Source organism: Abramis brama, assembly GCF_963993115.1.
Source record: "Abramis brama genome assembly, chromosome: 19".
Lineage (NCBI taxonomy): Eukaryota > Metazoa > Chordata > Actinopteri > Cypriniformes > Leuciscidae > Abramis > Abramis brama.
In genome coordinates this window covers 16,677,753-16,700,638 of record NC_139981.1, presented here as the reverse complement: position 1 = coordinate 16,700,638, position 22,886 = coordinate 16,677,753, and the positions used below count along the sequence as shown (strand labels likewise).

Here is a 22,886-nt window from a genome sequence, read left to right as displayed (position 1 = left end):
TGTAGTATGTACAGAAATACACATTTTCAAAATGATATGAAAATGATGAAGTTACACAGGTTTGGAATGACATGAGTAAATGATGACAATTTTCATTTTTGGGTGAATTGTCTCTATAAACTAGCACTTTAGCACTTGCTTTTGCACAGACACCTCATTTCCACCCTTTAACATCATGCAGACTGAACATTATCACTGGACAAATGCATATTATATTGTGTTTTTCTTTCCATTCTCAAGTCTTTAAGCAGAAGGGTCATACAATGGAACAATGATGACATTCAAATCCCTATTACGCCACCCTAGCATTCATAAGTGTCACAGAATAAACAGTTAGAGATGTGAATCAGCTTCAGTGCAAGTTAGAAAGGTAGTTTGACAAACAGAGAGAGAAAAAGACAGAGAAAGAGAGCGAGAGAGGGGAAAAAATTGAACATTGATTTTGCACACTGCCCTCTCTCTATTACAAGAGGCTGATCAATATGCTTGACACTGTGCAGAGGCAAAATACAGCTAGGCCTGCATATCTGCAGCGAGCATGAGGCCTGTCTGGTAATCATTCTTCCCTTATTGCCTCTCTCCCCACCCTCAACTCTGTTTAAGTGCGACCACACACACGCAGAGGCAAATACTTACAATTGCGAGCACAAACAGACACAAAAATTCAGTGTGCAACATGGGGCTGGGCGATGCAGTTAAAACGTTTATGTTCAGCATTCTAATTATATTTGTTATTTACAATGTTACTAAGACTAAATGTAAGTAAATCAAAAAAGACCACATTTAAACCAAACAGACATTGAAAATGTAATGCAAAATACAGCAAATCTAGTAAACAAGTAATAAAAACTCGGTGAGTGTTTTAGCGCAATTTTCTCACCTCATGGGATCACAACACTAAGAGATAGTAAATCTTTTCCTGGATTTTTTTTTGTGCGTTCCCGAGATTAGACCTTCCTTAATATAATGCCGAAAACCCGAAGTCTCTAGGTGGTCTGGTTGAGGAGTAGATAGAAGTGCAAGATTGGTGCGCACAGACGCACAGAACAGAAATCATGAGTTAACCAGCGCAATTTCCGGGGGAAAAATGCGCTAAAAAGGTAAACTTATTAGTAAAACTAAGTACATTTAGTAAAATTAATGGGCAAATAAAAACCTTAAAGGGGACCAATTATGTAAAATTCACTTTGACATGGTGTTTGAACATAAATGTGTGGCAACAGTGTGTGTACACAACCAGCCTACAATGGTAAACATCCATCCACTTTTATTTTTTATATTCCCCATAAATCATAAAGTGTCAATGTAACAGGCCCCTCCCACGACTGGTGACAGAATCTGCCCTGTTAGCTTAGATCCTCCCTTGAGCTGTACACAGTCCGCCATGTTTATCTCCTCGCTAGAACAGCTAGTGCAAACACAAGAATGTCTAAGCTACGTGATAATCTAAACACAGAAAAGCAAAAACGCATTCTATGTAAACGCGCTAGACGGACGTGTTTGACCGCTGCGCTCGCAGCTCGCGCAGAAAACGGAATTCTAAAAGAAGTAAAACTTTTATAAAACGTGTCTTGACATGTTTTTAGATGCAAAGACGCGTTGTGTGCGATGGCCCCAAATGGGAGAAAAACACGCAATGTCCATCTAGCGAATGTTTACATAGAAAATAATAGAAAAGTGTGGAATGCAAAACCGCGTTCTGTGGAAACAGCTCCATGCTGTTTCTCCTGCTTTGTTGTTGCTGGAGTATCCAAGGCACAAGCTGTAAAGGCACAGCCCTCTTCTGGAAAGGGGACGGGGAACAACAGCTCATTTGCATTTAAAGATACACACATTCAAATGTGTTTTTGCTTCAACCCAAATTTTGGGCACGGTATTATAAATTACCTGGGGAGGTATTTTGAGCTGAAACATTCAGTGTTTATCGACAGAAAAAAAACATATATGAAATATGCATATTGCATATTGTGAATACTTAATATATTGCCCAGTCCCTAACACATAATCATGTATAAATTAGATGAATGATGCCCCAATGCGATATGCATGAATAAAAATACATATTTCAACAAATCCATGCATGTCAGATGGAAACACCAAAAAATTATATTCTCAGTGAGTAGTGATCTTGTTTTTCGAAGAACATCCAAATATCTATAAAACAAGATTTACCTGAGAAGCAAAATACATTGACTTGTTTTCAGAGAATAAATATCAAGTATTTTTCTTACCCCAGTGGCAAATTTATATATTATTATAATATATTTTTAGTGAGATTTAGTCCTAAAACAAGAAGAAACTAATTTGCCAATGGGAATATCTTAAAAGAAAAAGAAAATTAATCCAATATATATTAAGGCTTAATATAATAATTTTGCTTCAAGTAAATGTATCTTGTTTTAGAGGTGATTAGATTATTTTAAAAGAAAAAAAAAATATTTTTTAAAAGATATTTAGTGCATATATCCTTGTGAACAGGGCAGGCATGTGCCGTCTCAATTTTTTTTTCTTTTTTTTTCCAAGCGCATGAATGTGTGTGTGGATGTGAGTGGAGTGGGCTCATGCGGATCAATAGAGCATGAGCTGAGAATCCCGCATACTGGTCAGAACACGGAGGGTCAATGAGCCTGGAGCAGGGGTCTACAAAGAGCTCGCTCTCTCTCTCATTCACTCTGTCTTTTTAACCAGCAATAATCTGGACCTCTAACATGTACATCAACAGATCACAACCTCATAAAATCACGCTCCACTGTCTAACACCTGGACAGAAACATGTATCACTAATCTGTTCTCTCTGCACCATCAGTCAGTGCCTTGGACTTTTAACAGACATCGATCACATAGGTGTTCATTTGATGAATGAAACATCAACCTCAACTCAAGGATCAATTATGAAGCTTAAAGCGAACACAGAGTTCTACACCATGTTCTAGCTCCACCTACAATGCTTTGGTCTAAACTCCCTTTCCACATCAAATACATTCTGATTGGTTGTGATTGTGTTAAATTTTCACATACAATGTGGACAGATACATTTATTGTCTGTGGAAACATGTGTTGCTACTCGTTAGTTTGTGTCAGCACATGGATGTTAACGGACACATGGGTTCATATTGTTGGCACTTCTACAGTTACTAACTATGGCCTCTGGATATGGTGACACTTGAGGCTGTGTGTGTGTGTGTGTGTGTGTGTGTGTGTCTTTAGCACAGGAGTAAAATGGTGAGGGGAGTTCAGGAAATAAGGGAGTTCCTGTTAGCTGAGGAACGTTGGGTGAGGGAGAGGCCTCACGCCACTGAGACTCGCATAACTGTAGCAGCGCATTACTGCTTAACCTAGATAAACTGTTTAAAAAGTCTTATAATACAGGAATGATGAATTTGATAGGCCCAAGTAAGAGCTAAATATAAGTGTTATACATTTATGTATAATTATTGGTATCTCGGGGCCTGTAAACTAACTTTAATAGGCTTAAAGCTACAGTGTGTAATTTCTGTGCCACTAGCGGCACCAAATGGAATAAATAATGACTGCTTGACTGCTGAGAAACCATGTTTCCTGAACTTTCCCTCAGTCCTCCATTGTTCAGCCAAACAGGAAGTTACATCCAAAACTCATGCCATCGGTTGAGCCAGAAGTTGGCATGGTCAACCACAGCCAGTGCTTCTCTTAAGGAAAACAACTTACAATTGGCTTACTTATAGATGTCTTCGCAAACTAACCAGGATATGACAAAGTGTGCATAGATGCATATATAAAACATTTTGTGTCCATTTTCATCCATGTTTCCTTTTTTAATTTTTTTAAGAAATTTATACTTTTCTGCATGGATGCACAAAATTTATCAAAAGTGACAAAGACTTTTCCATTGTCACAATAATGTACAATGTTTTGAACTTTTTAACACTGATAATAAGAAATGTTTCTTGAACAGCAAATCAGCATATTAGAATGATTTCTGAGGGATCGTGTGACACTGCAGACTGAAGCAATGATGCTGAAAATTCAGCTGTAATCACAGAAATAAATTACATTTTAAAATATATTCAAATAGATAGTTAACAGTAAACAGTAAAATTACAGTAACACAGTAACAGTAAAAATACAGTAAAATATTTCACAATATTTTACTGTTTTAACTGTATTTTTATCAAATAAATACAACCTTAGTTATCAGAATAGACTTATTAAAAAAAAAAGAAAGAAAAAAAAAGATCTTGCACACCCCAAACTTCTGAACAGTAGTATATAAAAATTCGAATTTCTGACCAGTAGTATATAAAAATTCAAACTTCAAACAAATAAAAACTTCTAAAAACTGCCTTTCTAATGGTGTCATGAAGGAAAAAATGTATGCTGGTCAAAGGTAAGCATACTTACGACTGAATTCTTCAGAAGTCGACTGGAGGACTGTTGTCCTAGCCTGCCCAGAACATCAAAGGCAGTCATTACATAAAGTGTCTGAAAAGCAGTCTCTCTCTTATCTTAATGAAGCTCAGACTTCAGCAAGATGATGTTTCAGATATAACCTGATGCTGCAATCCCCACACATACTGTTGAATCTGAATGCAATGACAAAACTAATCATCCAAGTATATACAAGACCAGAAAACGTGTTTTATTTGGGCCTCTTAAAGGGATTTGATTCTTATAACAGAGCGAGTGAGGACGTCTGCCCTGTCTTGTTTAGGTGTTAATCATTTTTCTTACTGTTGGAGAGGTCTGAGCGCGCACCTCTCAAGCTCTGGTCGTGTCGTGTCTATGTCTGGCTGTTGAAACTTGTCTGTGTGCTTCGGTCACAGCCTGGAGCTTTCAATGAGGGTTTTATGCAGCGGTTTGAGCCGAAGCTTTACCTGGACTTGCTCCCAAAGCAGCCCTCCGCCTTCGATCAAAATTCATACCCTCTTCATTATGATTTAATGCTCCTCGCCAGATTCTCTAAATGAATCCTACACAAATAACATGGCCATTAGGTCATTTAATATCCTGAGTCTAAACGTGTGGGGCCCCTGGGATTCCACTCTTGTCTAGACATATGGAAGCACTCACACATGCACGCACTAGCTCGCACACACATGTATACAGAATGCATGGGTCCCCCAGGAGCAGCAAAGGCAAAAGGACCTGAGGAAAAAAAAAAGAAAGAAAGAAGCAGGAGCAAAATAATCAGGCATGCCTTGGACACCACGCATTTATCAAGGCAAACAGAGCATCCGCACATAACCCTAGGTTCTCGTACCGCTACCCGGGGCTCATCTCCCCTGGCAACATTTCCTTGGATACAGAGTGGGGACTTGAGCGGTTAAGAGGGGAGAAAACAAAGAGATTTGCTGACGGACATATTGTGTGAGGCTGGTGCCCCAAACTGAGTCCCCCCTTCCACACACATGCCTCACAAGTGTGACCTCTGAACCCTGGCAGGGGCCCAGCACACAGGGCCACGGCACAGGTTGAAACTTAAGCTCCCGTGTTGCCGATCAGCTAAGATGCAGAAGACAACTGGCCAGGGTGCGCATCCCAGGAAAGACACATGCAAGCTTTTTTCTATTAGCACTTGTTTTAATTTGTAAAATAAGAATTGAAATGTAAAATATTGTATAACATACAAAAATGTATATAATATAAATATATATAATATACAAATATACACACAGATTAATGAAATGTTTTTATTATATTTATATTATATTTAAAAAATAAAATACTGATAATACTGTATTTGATACTGATATAAAAATCCTTACTATATAAAATACTGATAATATATACACACATATATATATAAATATAAATATAATGTGTAAATATATATATACATACATACATACACACACACACACAGATTAATAAAAAAAAGTGTAAAAAAATGCATGATTAATACTTTTTTTTTATTTATACCTATAAGTAAAAAATAATTATATTACAATATTTAAAAAATAAAATACCGAGTTATTTTATGCACACATACACACACAGATTAATAAAAAAAAAATTGTAGTGTAATGCATGCAAAAGTGGACCACAAAAGATCAGCGCTATATGCTTTCGCTGAAACTGGCTTTTTGACACAGTGTCTCAATGCAGGAATGTGGAGTGATTTTCTCTGCTTTTCACACCTTCATAATAAGCTGTCTGATGCTTTGTTAACAGATGAACAGATTTAAGATGACACAGTGGGGGGAGGAGGGACAGACAAGCGGAGGAGTGACAGTCAGCTTGTCCTCTGCATGGCGCTACGTCAGGAGATGCGCTGTTTGGTGGTTGGTTTTCACGTCGACAGAACGCTGCGTGTCAGCTCACCGCCAGAGCAGGCGAATGGGGGAACAAAGGCGCAGTGAAGGAGGCTGGTAATGATCTGAGAGCCTGCACAATGTCTGCAGAAATTCCCCATGATGCAGACGGCAGCCACCCAGAGCAGGCCCCTGAGAGCCGGGTTAGAGCCAGTAATATGTCTCACACTCTCTCAGAGACAACCAGGCTGAGAAAGCGAGAGACAGAGAAGAGCGAAGGAAGAGACTCTTTCAGACAGATCCAATTGCAAGTGTAACCATCAGAAGGGTGATTGTTTATGTAGAAAAGATGACATAGACCCTTTTAGAAAGCTTTTAACAGATTGGCAGTGAAGAAATGAATAAATACACAAAACAAGATCATTGGCCAGTTTGCTATAACCAAACCAGTGAAGAGGGCAGTGTGTCTGCCCGCTGGAAGGAAAGTATAAGACTCAATATTGACATGACCTCATTAGAAAACAGCTAGTGGACTAACGCTAATTAAAAGGAGAATGCTGCACATATTGGGTTGCCACTCATTCATTACCTCACAGGGAGTACATTTAACTAACAAACATTAGTGCACAGTCTTGGCACATTTAACAGCTCAAACAGTATGGGAATGAAGGGTGCATGTGGACTGATAATTGATAATGGAATCTAAAGTGGCCTGAGAATGAACGCACACACACACAAATCTTATTTTAATGGAAATCTAATGAAAATCTAATTCTAACCTCCAAAAACAAAATAAAAGAGCCTAAAGCATTCTTTTTTGTTTTTGTAAAATCAATGCAAATATGTCAGATTATGCACTATTTCTAGGTCACTAATTAAATAAGCAAATGAATGACATTAGCCAGATTCCATCCATTTTGCATTTTAATGCAAATTTTCAAATAGCACCGAAAAAGGCTGGATGAACACAGAAGTTGTGTCGTTTGGATTTTCATTGGAGAAAAAAAAACATTCTTAAAAAATCTCTTCTTTTGTGTTTCAAATTTCATTTAGTAGGAAAACGTACATAATATACAAATGGAAACAATCCTTAAAAAAGTGTATGTAACATTTATATGTGGCAGGTAATTTGCTACAATCTGATGCCGATTGCTAGCTCACGTCAACTCTGCTTTATTCGCTAAAACTTGAATATGGCAATATTCAAATTGAATTAGCAAATTGGAACATAACTATTAAGCAATGGAAGCTGGAAACCTGCAGTTCACTTGAAGCACAAGATCCTCTTGGAACAATCTCAAATTATCCTGGATAACACTTTAAATAGTGGGCTACTCCAAGTGGTGGCGCTTTAAAGTCTAAAGCAAATATGAGGAGACAAATTGTAGCCTGACTCTTCTAAGCAGTGGTGGATGAACTACACTGTGTCCAAATAAGTTCATTAAAGCAGCAGGACTAGGCCCTAAAGACCAGAAGGACCTGACTGAATAGATGTTTAGTCCTTTTTGTTGAGTTACTAATCCAAAGTCCGGTCTCTAAGCCCCATCTCCTCCCTGAAGGCTAGCACCCTCACTTCGACCCACTATTCACACACAGACACACAACCTCCCCTTCCCCTCCCCCCTCACAAGACCAATTTCTTGCTTTCTGCTCTTGTTCTATTTTTTCACTTTGGCACAGGCATCTCCGGTGTGATATTTTTGCCTAAAAATGATTAAAAACAGCAGAGAATGAAGGCATTTGTTGTAATGAGAGCACGTAAGCTGCGGTTTGTGGCCGCAGGAGTAATTAAACTCCCACACGGCATCTTGAGGGGCTGAGGAGGTGCGCTCTCCTGAGGCTGCCGCCCATTTTCTGTGGGCTGCTGGGAGCCGCGTCGCACAGTGCTGCGCGGGGCCTGAGGGACACTAACAGATGAATCCCTGTCATTAAAAAGGATCACCCGCCTCACGGGAATCGTCTCCTTGCACTGAAAACATATCTCTTAAGAAGGAAAGGGCTATCGCAATCTCTAACCCAGACACAAACATACACGCACATACACCCGATTGCCCCGTGCTGTATTTATGTGCTCTGGTTTGTCATCTATTTTCAGGCTTTTATTCCCTGTTCACAAATAAAATGTAGGTTTACACTGGTTGGAACACAACTTCCCTAATCCAGCAATCCCCAAACATGGGTGTACGTATCCCTGGGGGTCTTTAAAGGGATAGTTCACCCAAAATTTAAACAAACCCTCATTTACTCACTCTCATGTCATTCTAAACCCGTATGCATTTTTCTTCTTCTGTGGAACAGAACTGTGAAAAATGTCCATGAGGTTCAGTGTTGTTTTGGACCCCATTGACTTTCATTGTATGGACAAAAACCATAAATTAAATGTTTCCATTTAACATTCTTCAGAACATCTTCTTTAAATGCATACAGGTATAGAACAGCGTGACAGAATGACAGTTTTCTTTTATCTTCTTTTTTGGGTAGGTTAAGCAGGCTCCAAAGGGTATTGGAAAGATGTAACCTTAAAAGCCAAAATTTTGACAGACAAAACGAGACAGAAATACTGAAAAAATATTATAAATATTATTAATCAACTAATTATATTACAATTAATACGAATAACACTAATAATATCAAAATGCAATTATAAAATAACATACTGGAGTCTTCTTTCTTTCTATATGGAAATGAACATGTGGTAGGTCATATGCATTGTGCCCTTTCCAGCTGTCTATCTATACATAGATGAAACGTCCATCTGATTCATATTCAGGCAGCAGCTGTGCGTCTAATAATTAAGAACTATCAATGCAATGCAGATTGCGCTAACAGTTATACAAATAACCTTTCCTGCTAAGCACCACCATGTTAACCGAACACAAGCCGATCGGGACAGATTGGCGTCACAGCTCAAAACATGGTGCATATTTAGAACATACTGAGGTGCAGAGATAAAAGAATGTGCTGTTCTCCATGGCTTTTCAGTGAGCGGGATAAAGCCCTCTTTAAAGGGGATTTGGCCTATCAGGAACGTCTATATCTGGAAGCTGATACAGCCACAGAGATTGTAGATCATTTTTCATGTACAAATCTGCTTTGGCTCAGAGAGGCAGGCAGGCAGGAGAACAGCAGAGGGCAGGGCGAATGCGAACGAGGATGCGGATGCATCCAGGGGGAGGGGAGGGTGACTAGGGCACTGTCCACCACCATCACCCCTCCTCACATCCACGACTCCGCCTTGGGCCTTCCTTCCCAGTTGCTCGGCCAGCTGAGCAATCAGGTCAGTCGGCTCTTCCTGCGTCCCCCCTGGTCAATTGTTCCCTCTCCACGCCTCGTGTGCGGCCCGCAGCTGTGGCCAAATGATGTCATATCTGATCCTAAGGCAGGCACAGTGTCTCGGCGTAAACACAGAGCAGGGGGTGGAGGGGCTCCGACCGGAGACAATGAGCCGGGTGAAGTTATGCCAATATTTCTGATGATCTCTGCACTTCTCACAGGAAACAAAAAAAGTATGTTTTCCAAACCCACGTTTCCACGTTTGCCACTTCTTTTCTTTTTTTCGGATTCAGCATCAGGTGGGCTCAGCACAAGATCAAGATTTTTTTTAAATTCAGCTTTTTATTCTTGTATTCATATCTTTATTCTATAGGAATAGGGCAATATTATTGCCACAATCAATACAGTCTCTCAAAGGACTGGTTATTGGGTTGGTGGGTATATCTGCTGCAGTGGGGCCATTGTGAAGCCATTATTTTCACTAAATCATTTCTCTAGGAGATAATCCAGGCATTAGCCATGGTTGGGAGCATTTAAACAAGCAGCAACCCGGCCATTTGTAGTCTGTCTCTCGGCGAACAACTAAGCGCATACAGAGACAATATTGTTGTAATGCAATATCCACAAACTCTCAGCCAGCGCATTCAGGAAAGCCACACTCCAATAACGCAAGTATAACAGAGCGGAAAATGTAACTCAGCTCCCTCCACTTGTGGGGTGATTATGATGCCACCAGCTCTAAACAAATCAATCGCTGCTTCAGAACCTGAGAAGATTCCTAAAGCATGCGGAAAACAGTTTGAACATGTTACAGTGCGAGAGGATTTAGAGTCCACCAAGAAAGAGAAATCCAAATCCAGCAGCCGGCATTTGGGAGGAAAGCACAGACCGCTGGGCTTGTTATGGATATTGTTTGGAGGTCCTCTGTGGAAAACGGGCAGTATGAATGAAGCGTGGCTGCTTTTCCGATGCAGGAGTACCGAGCGTATAAACAAGCAGGTGATTTGATTAGGTGCGTAATCGAGTGAGTACAAGAGGCCGCACTGGTCCTACTCACACCAACACTTAACTGGCACACTGACAAGCTTCCTGTGCTCCTAATGAGAGGCTTTTGAATGTTGTGTGTACTTCAAACATACACACAGGCCTACACACACCGCTGGGATTCTGAGAGTCTTTCTTTCATCCATTTGTTGTTCTCAGGTTTTCATGTTCTGGAGGTGCACAACATATAAAATATATAATGAAATTATTCTTGATACCAATAGTGAAATTGCAGCCAATAATGTGGAACAAAATATTTGCTCTCAACGTGTGCCTCAGGTTGACTGCTTTTATTCAATTGAACTATTTATGCATCTTGCATATCAATAACATGCGTGTATTCTTCTAGTCGAGACCTTTACAACGATAAATAACACATGACCATTTCATTACTGATTCCAACTATGATCCAATTCAATAATGAATGCATTTTATACATTTCGGAAAAGAGCACTCGGCAAAATAAAAAGCAGAATAGTTTCTCTAATTGCTTGGTTATCATTATCGGCATAGAATTTCGTTATTATCCATAACTCACAGAAACAGATTCCATCTCAACCCAAGACACCGCCTCCTTATTTTCCTATAAAATGGCAGGATTACCATAGTGGATTCCATGGTGCATGAAGTATTCTTTGTAATGTTGAATGTTTCATCATTATCATGACTTGGATCCTCAAGTTGAATACTTTATCCATACCTGAAAGTTGTTCAAAACAAAAACATGTTGTTAATCATTGATTCCTTTACTTTTACAGCAGACTCTTCAATATTTATCTAATTCCTAAAACGAACAGAGAAAAGCATCAAATGTAACACCTCGTCAGTCAGAGCAAACGCGTTAGTAGGAAGGAGTCCACAACAAAGACATTATACTGCAAGGATGATCTATTTCTGCACCTGCACTAAGCTCTACACACCCCTTTCATAAACAAGAGCTTCTCTTTTAACACTTTACCTTGGAGCGCTATTGTGCAGAGCGGTTTTGAAAAAACCTTTCAATGATATCTGCCATCTTTCATCTTTGTTGAAATCCAATCACCCGGAAATCACTGAAGAGGCAAATAAAGGTGCAATGATATGATAAACGCAAGAAAAGGCTTTCTAAATTGGCAACTGTTCCATAATTTAGATGTGTGCAGAAGTTCAATTTGTCCAAGAAATTCAACAGGATCTCCACAGAATATCCTCTGCAAATAGAGGGAATGAAATAAGCTACACTGGCGGGTTTCTGCAGCTCGATAGGGCACAGAGTAACCAGCGTGTTTCACCTCATTTCTCCAGGGCCCAAGGAAACACAGCTAATGATGTAATGAAGTAAACCGCGATTTACATCTGCGGAGCCTGTGCCTACACGCGATGCCCTGGCAGAAGCGAATGAGATCATGTCTCGGCCTGCTCCAAGAACATGAATATTTACAGTTTGGACTGTAACAGGGCTGTAAATAACGTAAAGGGCCAATTACATGTCTTACTGTCTAAGGGTCAGTTAAAGTGACAGTTCAGTGTTAAGACATACCAAAAGGTAGCAACGCTACTACCTTCATTTTTCAGTAGTGTGACAGTAGCTTCTTGTGTTTAAAACTTTTTCCAACAATTAGAAGTGAAGCATGACAGCAACAAGCAAACTGACGGTAAAAATCAGTTGGTTCATGTAAATGAGCTGGTTCTTAAAAAGATTCACTGATTCATTTGAGTAGCTGAGCAACATATGTCTGTTAATTAGCTCAATATTCAGATAAAAGTGGTTAATCACTATATTAAAAATGTAAGCATTTTTCTAGTTTTATTAATTGATGTGTAAATGTATCTATTCAAGTTTTCACACTAATTGAGACATCATTGTTTTGTGCTTTAAAAAAGAAATGACTGCCTTAAATAGCTTCAAACGTATGCTATTTACTTCAAAAAGTGTGGCTTAACAATGGTAAATTACGAGTAGATTTCTAAGCTATAGTTTCAAAGCAGCTTCCTCAACATCTCTCAAATTATGATTTATTGCAAATGAGATCGGTCGGAATGTGTGGTTACCCGTGTGTCTGTATCCAGAAAACGCAGCCTCCTCTGTTCTTCTTCTGCCCTCTAATGTTATTTGTCTCAGCTCTCTTCAATCCCCTTTGGATGGTCGATTCTAGTGCTCATCTGTCTGTACAAGCAAGGTTAAAAGTACACAGGCAGTGCCGTGGCAGGACCTTGCAATGGCCAAGCATTAAGCCAGAGAAATCAAGTATGTTATTTATGAACCATTCGGCCATTGATAATGCTCACCCGAGCAGAGGATGAAGCACACAAGGTGCCCGTAACACTGGTGGCCCTACCGGGAATTCATCTGTTGGTTGAGGTTGCTACAGTAGACTTTATTTTACCGTTAACATGGTCATACCACTGTCACATCATCAACTTTGCCAGCGTGTTAGGCACAAATCAGAGTCTAGGCTATTTTTTATGCTATGCTACTTATGCAAATCTGGTAATGGCACAAGCACACCAAAAAATCTGTACTGAAGGCAATTTGCAATTCAGGATTCCCCATATTGTACCCAACAGATTACCGTAATCTGACATACTTTAATGGGACTATCACTCCTTCATTGTAATCCAGACAATTGAAACAGTTCTTTAAAATAAAATTAGGTTTGTCTACATGTATGAAATATAGACAGTTCCAGTGCTCTGCATCATTTAATCATCATATAATGAATTTACTACTATGAATAGAAAATGTAAATAAAACAGAGTTTACCGCCTGCTTCGTGCGAGTACCAATGGCGCAACATCAAATCCGCTCGGCAAACAGCACTAGCTTAAGTGAACAATGTGCAAACTACAATGCAACAAAATCCTATTCTTAATGAGTATTTATCTAACTTTCACTTAAAATGTTATGTAACATTAATTCTTAAGTCAATTCATCTCGTTTTAAAAAGATAGTTCATCCAAAAGTGAAAATTCTGTCATCATTTTCTCATCATCGTCGTTCCATCTACAACTTACTTTCTTCTGCGGAACAAAAAGTTTGGGTCAAATCAAAATTGTACCCAATTGATTTCATTCAATTAATGGGCAAAATAAATCCTCTTTTGTATTTCACAGAAGAAAGCAAGCCTGGTAAATCTCAATTGACCCTTCGCAGGGAGCTTGATTGACAGGCGATCTAACCAATCATAATCCGCCATCCGCCATTTTGTCCGACAAAGCAGGCAGGAGAGATAGCAGATTAACAAGATTTTAACTTGAAAAACGGAATGTACTGACGCCTTTCCGCAGTTTAAAACAACATTCCTTCTTATGTTCATTCATGTTTATTTGATGCTATAAATGAACTAGAAGGAAGAGATGATCGGTTGACGAGCAGCTTTAACTGATGCTCTACACCAGGGATGGGCAACTTCGGTCCTGGAGGGCCACTGTCCTACAGAGTTTAGCTCCAACCCTGAAAAAATCACCTGCCTGTAATTTTCTAGTAATCCTGAGGACCTTGATTAGCTCGTTCAGGTGTGTTTGATTAGGGTTGAAGCTAAACTCTGTAGGACAGTGGCCCTCCAGGACCGAAGTTGCCCATCCCTGCTCTACACTGTCTGACAGATCGCTGTAGACTCTACAGCGATCTGTCAGACACATTTAAGAGCCACAAAACGATATGTATCGTTTCAATTTCTTTTAAAAAATGACCAAATTTGAAAGGTGAGACTTTGTTTAATATGTTTAATATCAAAAGTAACCGAAAAGTAACCTGGTCTGTCCTGTCTGTCAGCGTGTTGTCAGTCTCCTCTCTGCTCCGCGATGTATTTTTCACTGCGTGAGAACCGGTGAGAACACGGTGTGGCGTAAGAGCAGCGTAGCTTGTCGGACATAGCGACAGTAACTAAGGTGGGCGGATCTTTGCGAAGGGTCAATTGCGGGTGGTGAGTGAATAATGCAGAGGTGAAATACTGCACATTCATGCCTAAATGAATTTATTCCACCTGTTTTGAGAATCAAAATCGAGTAGCATCAATAATAAATATTAAAGAAACAGCATAAATTGTTCTGATTAGAGTTACTTCAGATGTGTGGTCTCTAGAAGAAATAAAAAGTAATCTGATATATTTGAAGTGTTAGAGTTGCTTACTGATGTTACTCATTGGCAGACCCGGTTGAGTTTAAAGCCCTTCTTCTGTTTTCTCTGAGCTTTCAGCTATGTAGTGCACGAAGCAGTCAAATTAATCACAGAAATCATGAACCCATGTCAAACATGTGACTTAGCATGAAATCATTCTGATTATAACTAAAATAATCCTGACTGCATAGTCCAACTAAATGACCTTTTGAATCATTATTAAACAAACATCCTGACGGACAACCTGCTAGCTCTCTGGATCCGCCTGTCATGCATGCACATAGATTTGTGGGTTTGTGGTATGATTTGGAAATTTATTCCTGCACAAATGTCAAAAGGCTGCCACGTTTCAATATTAGATCAAAATCAAAACATGATTAACTTATTACGACTGGATGTTTTCCTAGCTACAGCAAAAAATCTCAAGGACTTCATGAAGATTTTTTTGATGCTCTTGGTCAAATGGCTAGTGTTCGGTGCGCAGTCTCAGCTTTGCTTCTGACATTCGAGGGTTGGAGCTATTTTAAGGAGACCCCAGTGCCTCTGGCAGGTCCACCACACGCCACTGTACAGCGGCTTCCATAGAGCTGAAGAATGGCTCCATTATTCCCCCACAAACTCATACTTTCACAGAGGTCCACCCACTTCTGACCTGATCTCGCTGAAACACACCACTATCGGAAATTCCCCCGTTTTGTGAAGGTGGGAACAAAACAGAACAGAATGAATCACTGAATAACAGGAATAGCCTAAAGGTTGAAAATAGAATTTTTTTTAATAACATTTTAAAGAATTTAATCTTTTTATCTTAAAGTATTAAATATTGTACCTTGTGTGAGGTTTTTATAATGCATGCAGCACTTAATTAGCCATGGAATTATTTTATATACAGTTTTGTGTGTGTGTGTGTGTGTGTGTGTGAAGATTGTGTACAATTGCTAAACTAAATGATTCATATTTCAGTTCAACAAAATAATTGCTTGTCACATCACATGCCAGAGCAGATGGTAAGGTTCCATACAATATTTCTGTAAATAAAACAAATAAAGCACCCTTTATCTGAAAGGAAATTACTTATCTACTTAAATATTATTTATAAAAAATAAAAATAAAAAATAAAAATAATAATAATAATAATAATATAGGCCTATATATATATATATATATATATACACACACATATACACACACAAAAGTTTGGGGTCAAGATTTTTGAAAGATATATATATATATATATATATATATATATATATATATATATATATACACTTTTCAGAAAGGATGCATTAAATTGATCAAAAATGACAGTAAAGACATTTATAAAGTTATATAAGTTTTGCATTTCAATAAATGCTCTTCATCACAACGTCACAAGCAGCACAACGTTGATAATAATAAGAAAAACTAATAATAAATAGTAAGTAAATCAGCGTATTAAATTTATTTCAGGATTCAAGGATCATGTGACATTGAAGACTGGAGTAATGGCTGTTAATTTTTTTATTTTGCAACAACAGGATTGAATACTATTTTAAAAATGATAAAACCAGAAAACAGTTTTTTTTAAATTGTAATAATATTTCACAATATTACTTTTTATTATATTTTTGATCAAATAAATGCAGCCCTGATCAAAATAAGAGACTTATTTCAAAAACGACAACAAAAAAAATTATTCTGATATAAAACTTTTGAACAGCAGTGTATGCATTAAATAAAAAATTAAAACAAAAAAAAACCTAAAATCAGCTTATAAAACATATGGTAGCTTTGTAAAATCCCCTACAAAGCTAAGAAAACTAAAATTAAATCTGTGTTTTATCATTCTGACACTCACTTTGTCACCAAGTCAAACAAAAACCCATCCACAAATATATAGCCTGCCCTGTGTGTTTATGCGAGTGTGTGTGTTTGTGTACGTGTGTGTGTGTGTGAGCATCAGGAAATACCAGGCAAAGCATTCCAGCTAGTCAGCACCTCTGGCCCTCATGTGACTGGAGATACACAGCCCAGATTGTGTGTGCAAGTTTGCTCAAGAAGCATGATAAGAAAATTTTGTAAAAGTGAGGGAGAAGGAGGAGTAAAGGAAGGATAATCTGATATGCATGACTTGTGGTTTCTCCTAGCGCCTCTCTTTTCTTTGCCCTGGCAGAAATGGCAGTTTGCATCCATAATTTACAGGCTTCTTCTCTTCTCCCTCTTCTCCTGGCAATCTGGTCTTTATGGCTCCACCCCCCATCCCAAACTCATTAGCATAATGTAGATGCTACCAAAATAAAACAACACATTTTCACCTTCGAGCTGTTCCACGTCTCATCAGTACACAAGACCAGGCAGAAAGCAGCGAGTGTGTATTACAGGCTCAGGATGAAACACTTCATGCCACATGTTTAGACGAATGTCTCCGACTGCCTGCTAAAACAGATTTTTTCTCCCCAAAGAATCTCACATCTCAGTAATTGTGCCTGCCTTTAATAATCACATAAAAAACTGACACTGACGTTGTAAGGGGGAACAACAAAGCAGCGAGTGATTTGAGAGGCCCCGCTGCTAATTATGACTCATGTTATACAGAACGTTCTGTTGCCGCTCAAAAACACTAAATAAATTCGTCGTTTGACTGCGCTCAAGAAATATGAGCGTCTGACACGACAGCGTGAATGCTTTCCCGTTTTTAGCACCAATTATGGCATTCGAGTTAATTTGGTAAAAGTTGTTTTGAAGATAACACCATGCGAGCGGCACATGTGTGTGCAAATCTGCGATTACATGAACAATCATTAGCAGAAATGAGCAGTGAAGGATCATCAGTCAAAGCGCTTACCGGAGGATGCAGTAGATTTCTTTGTTCAGTGTTTGGCAAATTCACTCACATATCTTCATCAATCATAGAAGTGATCTGGAATTTAAAAATAAAAAATAAAAAAAATAATAAAGCACATTATATTAATCCTTTGCCTAAGTAAATGATGTGCACGGTTACACATGTTCTTCTCAGTATTCATAATCCCCCGTTCTGTACCTTCCCTGCTTGATAATGTCACACTGCTAAATAAAGGAAGCACACGGTTAGGCTTATTCTACACATGGGATCATGTACCATTATGATCTGTGGCATTTAGCAGCTAGTATGGGAGGCAATCTAACAGTTATAGTAACAGTACCGAACAGCAACTGTTCATATTTTCATAATCAGGTCAACCAAGTCAAATTACAAGGAAAAAAGCAGTCTTTAATAACTAAAAAAATAGAAAATTTCTGATCCAATCACTCATTCAAACAGAGAGATATGTGCAGAGTCCTAAATTATTGTGTAGTTTAGAATTTAGCTTTGCAATATGAGATATCAGATTATCTCTTTTAAATATTGAATACTGTTGTTTGTTGTAAGAGCAAAATAATTCGCTGTTGTATTATGACAACGGTCTTTGACAACCTGTAATAATGCTGAAAGTTCAATAAAAGCAACAAAACCTATGATATAATCCTGGCACTGACAGCATCAAATGTTGGAAGAACATTCATTTTGTACACTTCTAGCGCCAAATCCCTTACAAATAGCAAGTTAAATTATTTGTGCATAACTTCAATGAATAACAAACTAGAGAAAACAGACCGTGCCTTCCCTTTTGCCAAATAGGTAGGAAAACTTCAACACCCATAATGCACTGGGGCATGTTGCCGTCCAAGGCCACTTCCACCAGTCTGTATTGCCAGTCAAATATCGCCTTGCTTTAGTGTGAAATACCTCTTAACAAACTTATAGTCATAATGGTGCCGACTTGTCTTGTTCCCGGGTGCAAGAATTCAAAGAGCAAACGTTTAGTGGGAGCAAGATAGTTCCAATTTCCAGTGTCCAGCGCGTTGTAGGCAGTGGCTAAAAGGCTGCAACGAATTGGAAATCCGGAGAGAACACCACTACGGACTATCTGAAAAACCTCCATGTTTGTAGTCAACATTATGACCACAAACACAGTGTTTTAGCCCAAAGGGAGAGGGAAAACTGAAAGAAACTGCCATTCAGTCAGTAACACGGAGAACCAGTAAACATTGCCCATTTACATATACTACCGACATTATAACAATACAAAGCGAGTTGAAAATCGACGAAGTTACACTTAAATATCCTTAAGAAGTCATGTTGTCACAACCACCACTCCCCCACCACCAACATTAAACAGTGGAATAAGTTTTCTGTCAGGGATTGCATTGTAATAAAAACAGACTGACTGTATACTATCCCTTATGTGCAGGGGGTGTGGTTTCAGTAACAACAATATAAACATGTATATCCTCTCTAGACCACAACACAAGGTATCTACTACAGAATAAACACAAAGAGATTTAACATATAATATCTTGTGAGTCTGAAGTCATTTTACAACTATTATCTATAACTATTCTGTTTGGAAACCTGGAAGCCTTTTTTTATATAAAGAATTGCAAAAAGTTGCACAGTCAACATTCTTAATTCCAGCTGAATTACGACCAATACGCATAATTTTCCACCATGATTATGGTTTCAGAACATTTGCAATGGACACATGCTCGACTAAAAAAAGTCAGGGTTCAAAGAAAATCCAGGACTTCCCACTGGCATTTACGGCACATTCTCTTCTCGTAAATATGATAATTCTGACATGACTTGAAGGCAGCAATAATCTGTTCATATAAAACTTTGTCTTTATCTTTCTCATCAGCTTCTATGGTTCCACCATCCATATCCTGTCATGCAACTGTCACTGAGCCTGAACGAATGGGCTCATAATCTAAAGGGAAAAAAAGTGACAATCTGTCTGATTCTCGGCCCTCCGCATGCGGCTGGAGTGCTGGGTCTATTAGATGTGTTTATTGCTTGAATTCCTGCTATCACCACCTACGGACCCCTATAGCTGTAATTTCTTATGAATATTTCAAGACAGCTTTTGGAAACGCAAAACTACTGATATCCTAATGGGATCATGCTTTGACTATTAATGAACTTGTTTACCACGACAGTATTTATAATACCCACACACCACTTTTGATATTCTACCAGAATATTGTAATTGTGTCAATTCATTGTGAATACGGATACCAGAATGATGATGATAATAATAATAATTTCCACACAGTATGCCATTAAATTACACTCAAATCTGGTTGACTGCTGTGACCCTCTAATTTATTTTCTTATGTTTGAGCCTAATTAAATTGGACATATCCTTTTAATTAACAAAATGCTCTACAGTTCTTGCATTAAGCATTTGAGAACAGACCAAATGTGAAGTGCATGTTAACGTCCTACTCAGAGAACATCCACCAGTGTTATTCCGGACAAGATGCCCAAGGACTTACTGAAATAAGGTTTAGACACGAGGATGTTACAGGTTATTCCTTAAGGACTGCTCCAGTTTTCAATGGGCTACTGCCATTTTAATTGGTACAATTAGGTTAATCGAAACCCACATCTGATGAAACATCCACTAAAAATAATACATAATTAAAAAAAGAATAAATTAATTTAAAAATATATATTTATTTAAATTTAAAATATTTATGTATAACTGATACTTGAATAATGAATTATAAGTATCAATAATGAATTAATACTTTTATATAAAGAAAACTTGCATTAAAAAAAACAACTAATAATAATAATAAATTCCAAAAAAATCCTTATTTTTGAGAACTGCATAAACATGAAACCTTTGTGACACAGAGTATCATTTACTTATTAAGAAAATATGACCTTCAGGCTGGATGACTGATCTGGAGTCACTCAGCGTGAGAGAAACCCTTGAGATGGACTGATACTAACAATAAAGGAAAGACACAGTCGGGATACAGGAGGCCGAGACAGCAAAGGCTTGATTATCCACACTTTCACGGTCACGGAGCACAAACTGAGAATGGTCTATGGCCGACCTCCTCCGGTTCTTGGACTGCAGTGGCGCTCAGATGGGCTGTTGGATTGGGGTGTATTGTCTACGCTCCACACTCATTAGCTGAGTCAAGGAGGGACTTACTGGGGTGTTTAGCTCGCCGGGTTTGTGTGGCAGCTCAACAAGCTCTCCCAGCTGGAGTACGGCTCTCACATCACAGCTGCACACTTACAATTAGTGCAGGTGCAGCTGAGGAAAGACCAGGCACAACACACACAAACACACAAAGGTGTTGCACACCGCAGATGAGTGCTGCTACATGTAAAACAAAGCGCTGATGACTCAAAAATCAGCTCATTATAAAAACCAACAATGCAAGAAAACCACGTTCGCGTCAGATTTTGAATCGCGAGTTTTTTCCTGGTGTTGTGCACATTTAAAATCTGTTTTGCTTAAAACACAAACTTCTGTTTACATGCACGTTCTTGCGCTGATTATTCTTAATGATGTGTATCAAATTTTAATATGAATCGTCTTTCGTTTCATGTTAAAATGCACTTCTGCTGTTCTTATCTGAACAAAAACTAGCATTCCGTTATCAAGCTAAATTGTTCTGGATGAGATAATGCACCAACTGCATCATTTTCCAAATATTTGAAGAGAAAAATAGAAGCCAGGCTTGTGTTTCCCCCCTCAATCTCATATTGATCCAAAGAGCCTTGCTTGCAAAACATTATCACAAAACTGAGCATGGAAACAAATTACATGACAAAAGCAGCCATTGATTTGCGAATCGTTTATTAAGGGGAGGCTAAAAGTGAAATGAATTCCAGCATTTTAAGCTCTGTTTCTCGGCCACACAGTGAGGCAATGCAGAAAGCTGAAATGCCGAGGCTGTCTTGCATCTGGAGTCGTCTCAGATGCATGCCATAAAAGATGCCATTAAGCAGAATGGGCCGGCAAAACACACAACATGTAGATCTGAATAATTCATTTAGGGCTCAACCCGCTGGAGGGACATCTTTTTTTTCCCCAATTGGTTTCCTGCATCAAAATCAAAGCATATATTTTCTCTGACAAAAAAAAAAAGCACAACACGAGCATTCTGCGAACATAGAAATTAGCAAGCAGGTGTCTTTACATGTGGTGCAGACCTTTATTTTTCTCTGTACAGTTCAATAGAGACTGCAGACTGTTGTCTGCCTTATTAGGCTCTTTTCCAGGGGCAGTGGATAATGAGACTACACACAGACAATAAAAAACTCACAGCCAATCACATGAGAGTGATGTAAGACATCTGTCACCATGTTTTCCGCAGCTCTAATTTACTCAGTAACTGTGGAAGGCAAGATAAACTCTAACAGGGTCATCAGTGGGGAAGAAAAAGCTCATTTCGGTGTACAAGTCACATGCTTTTCCATGTTCAAGATTCCAGATTTAGGTTTTATTATAGACAGATATCATAGTGTTTGTCTGCACAAAAAAAGGACATTTTTAGCATTTAGTTTAGCATCGAGTTTTAGCATAAAAACAAATTCATTGCATGATAATGTTTTAGTTTACGTATATAAATAGATATAAAAAGTGTATAATAATCATTATTACTATCATCACTATTCATTTTTAATAATATTATTAGTACTACAGTAGAATTCTTAACATTCTAATTATAAATAGTTTATACACTTTTAAATATAGAAATATTGTCATTTTCTATATATAAGAGCTTCTAATAATAATAATAATAATAATAATAATAAAATTAAAAAGTTAATTAAAATTATAATTATATTTAAATACATTTTAAAATAATGTGAATGTATTTTTTTTTTTATTAAATCCTAGAATAATATACTGTAGATGAGTTTCAAAGGAAATTTTTTTTTTTTTTTTTTTCTCAATCAGAAAGCAGAGACAATAGGAAACAAGTGTAAAAAAAAATGCATCAAACATTTAAAAAGCATAACTGGAAGCAAACAGACTGACTGAGTCAAAGATTCGGCGATGCAAAGTGCAAATGTGTGAACCATGAACAAAATCAAGTATAGAGAAAGGGGTAAAGATCAAGATTAATACAGAAATTTAAACAGAATTCCAACAATATCTAATAACTAGTCTCACAAGGCATTTCCAGCAAACCGAGCACGTTTTAACTACACGTATCATGCAGTATAGCTGAAGATTTTTAATTACTTCGCTCGGCAGCTGGAAAATGCCACAGTAGCCCAAAAGTTCACAAGGCCCCTTTCATTCAAACTCCAGTTATACAGGCAAGCGGCCAAAGCCTGCCAACCACTAAGCATTCAGCTGGGCCTCCAGCACCGGGCCAAGTTGAGCAGACAACCACAGCCATGCGCACAAGAGCGAGGGACTTGC

The 22,886-nt window shown here is 38.3% G+C and overlaps 1 protein-coding gene across 4 annotated transcripts in view; it reads right to left on the bottom strand.

Annotated features, from left to right (window-relative positions):
• The window catches only part of zmiz1a (zinc finger, MIZ-type containing 1a), a 134,325-nt gene that overhangs the window by 63,085 nt on the left and 48,354 nt on the right, over window positions 1–22,886 (bottom strand). For 2 of the 4 annotated variants that reach the window (XM_084092993.1, XM_084092988.1), the window contains exon 3: window positions 17,471–17,545. The exons of the other annotated variants lie outside the window; for them this stretch is intronic. The gene's annotated coding sequence lies outside the window, so the exon portion shown is untranslated. The remainder of the gene's footprint in view (window positions 1–17,470; window positions 17,546–22,886) is intronic. 4 annotated transcript variants of the gene reach the window in all.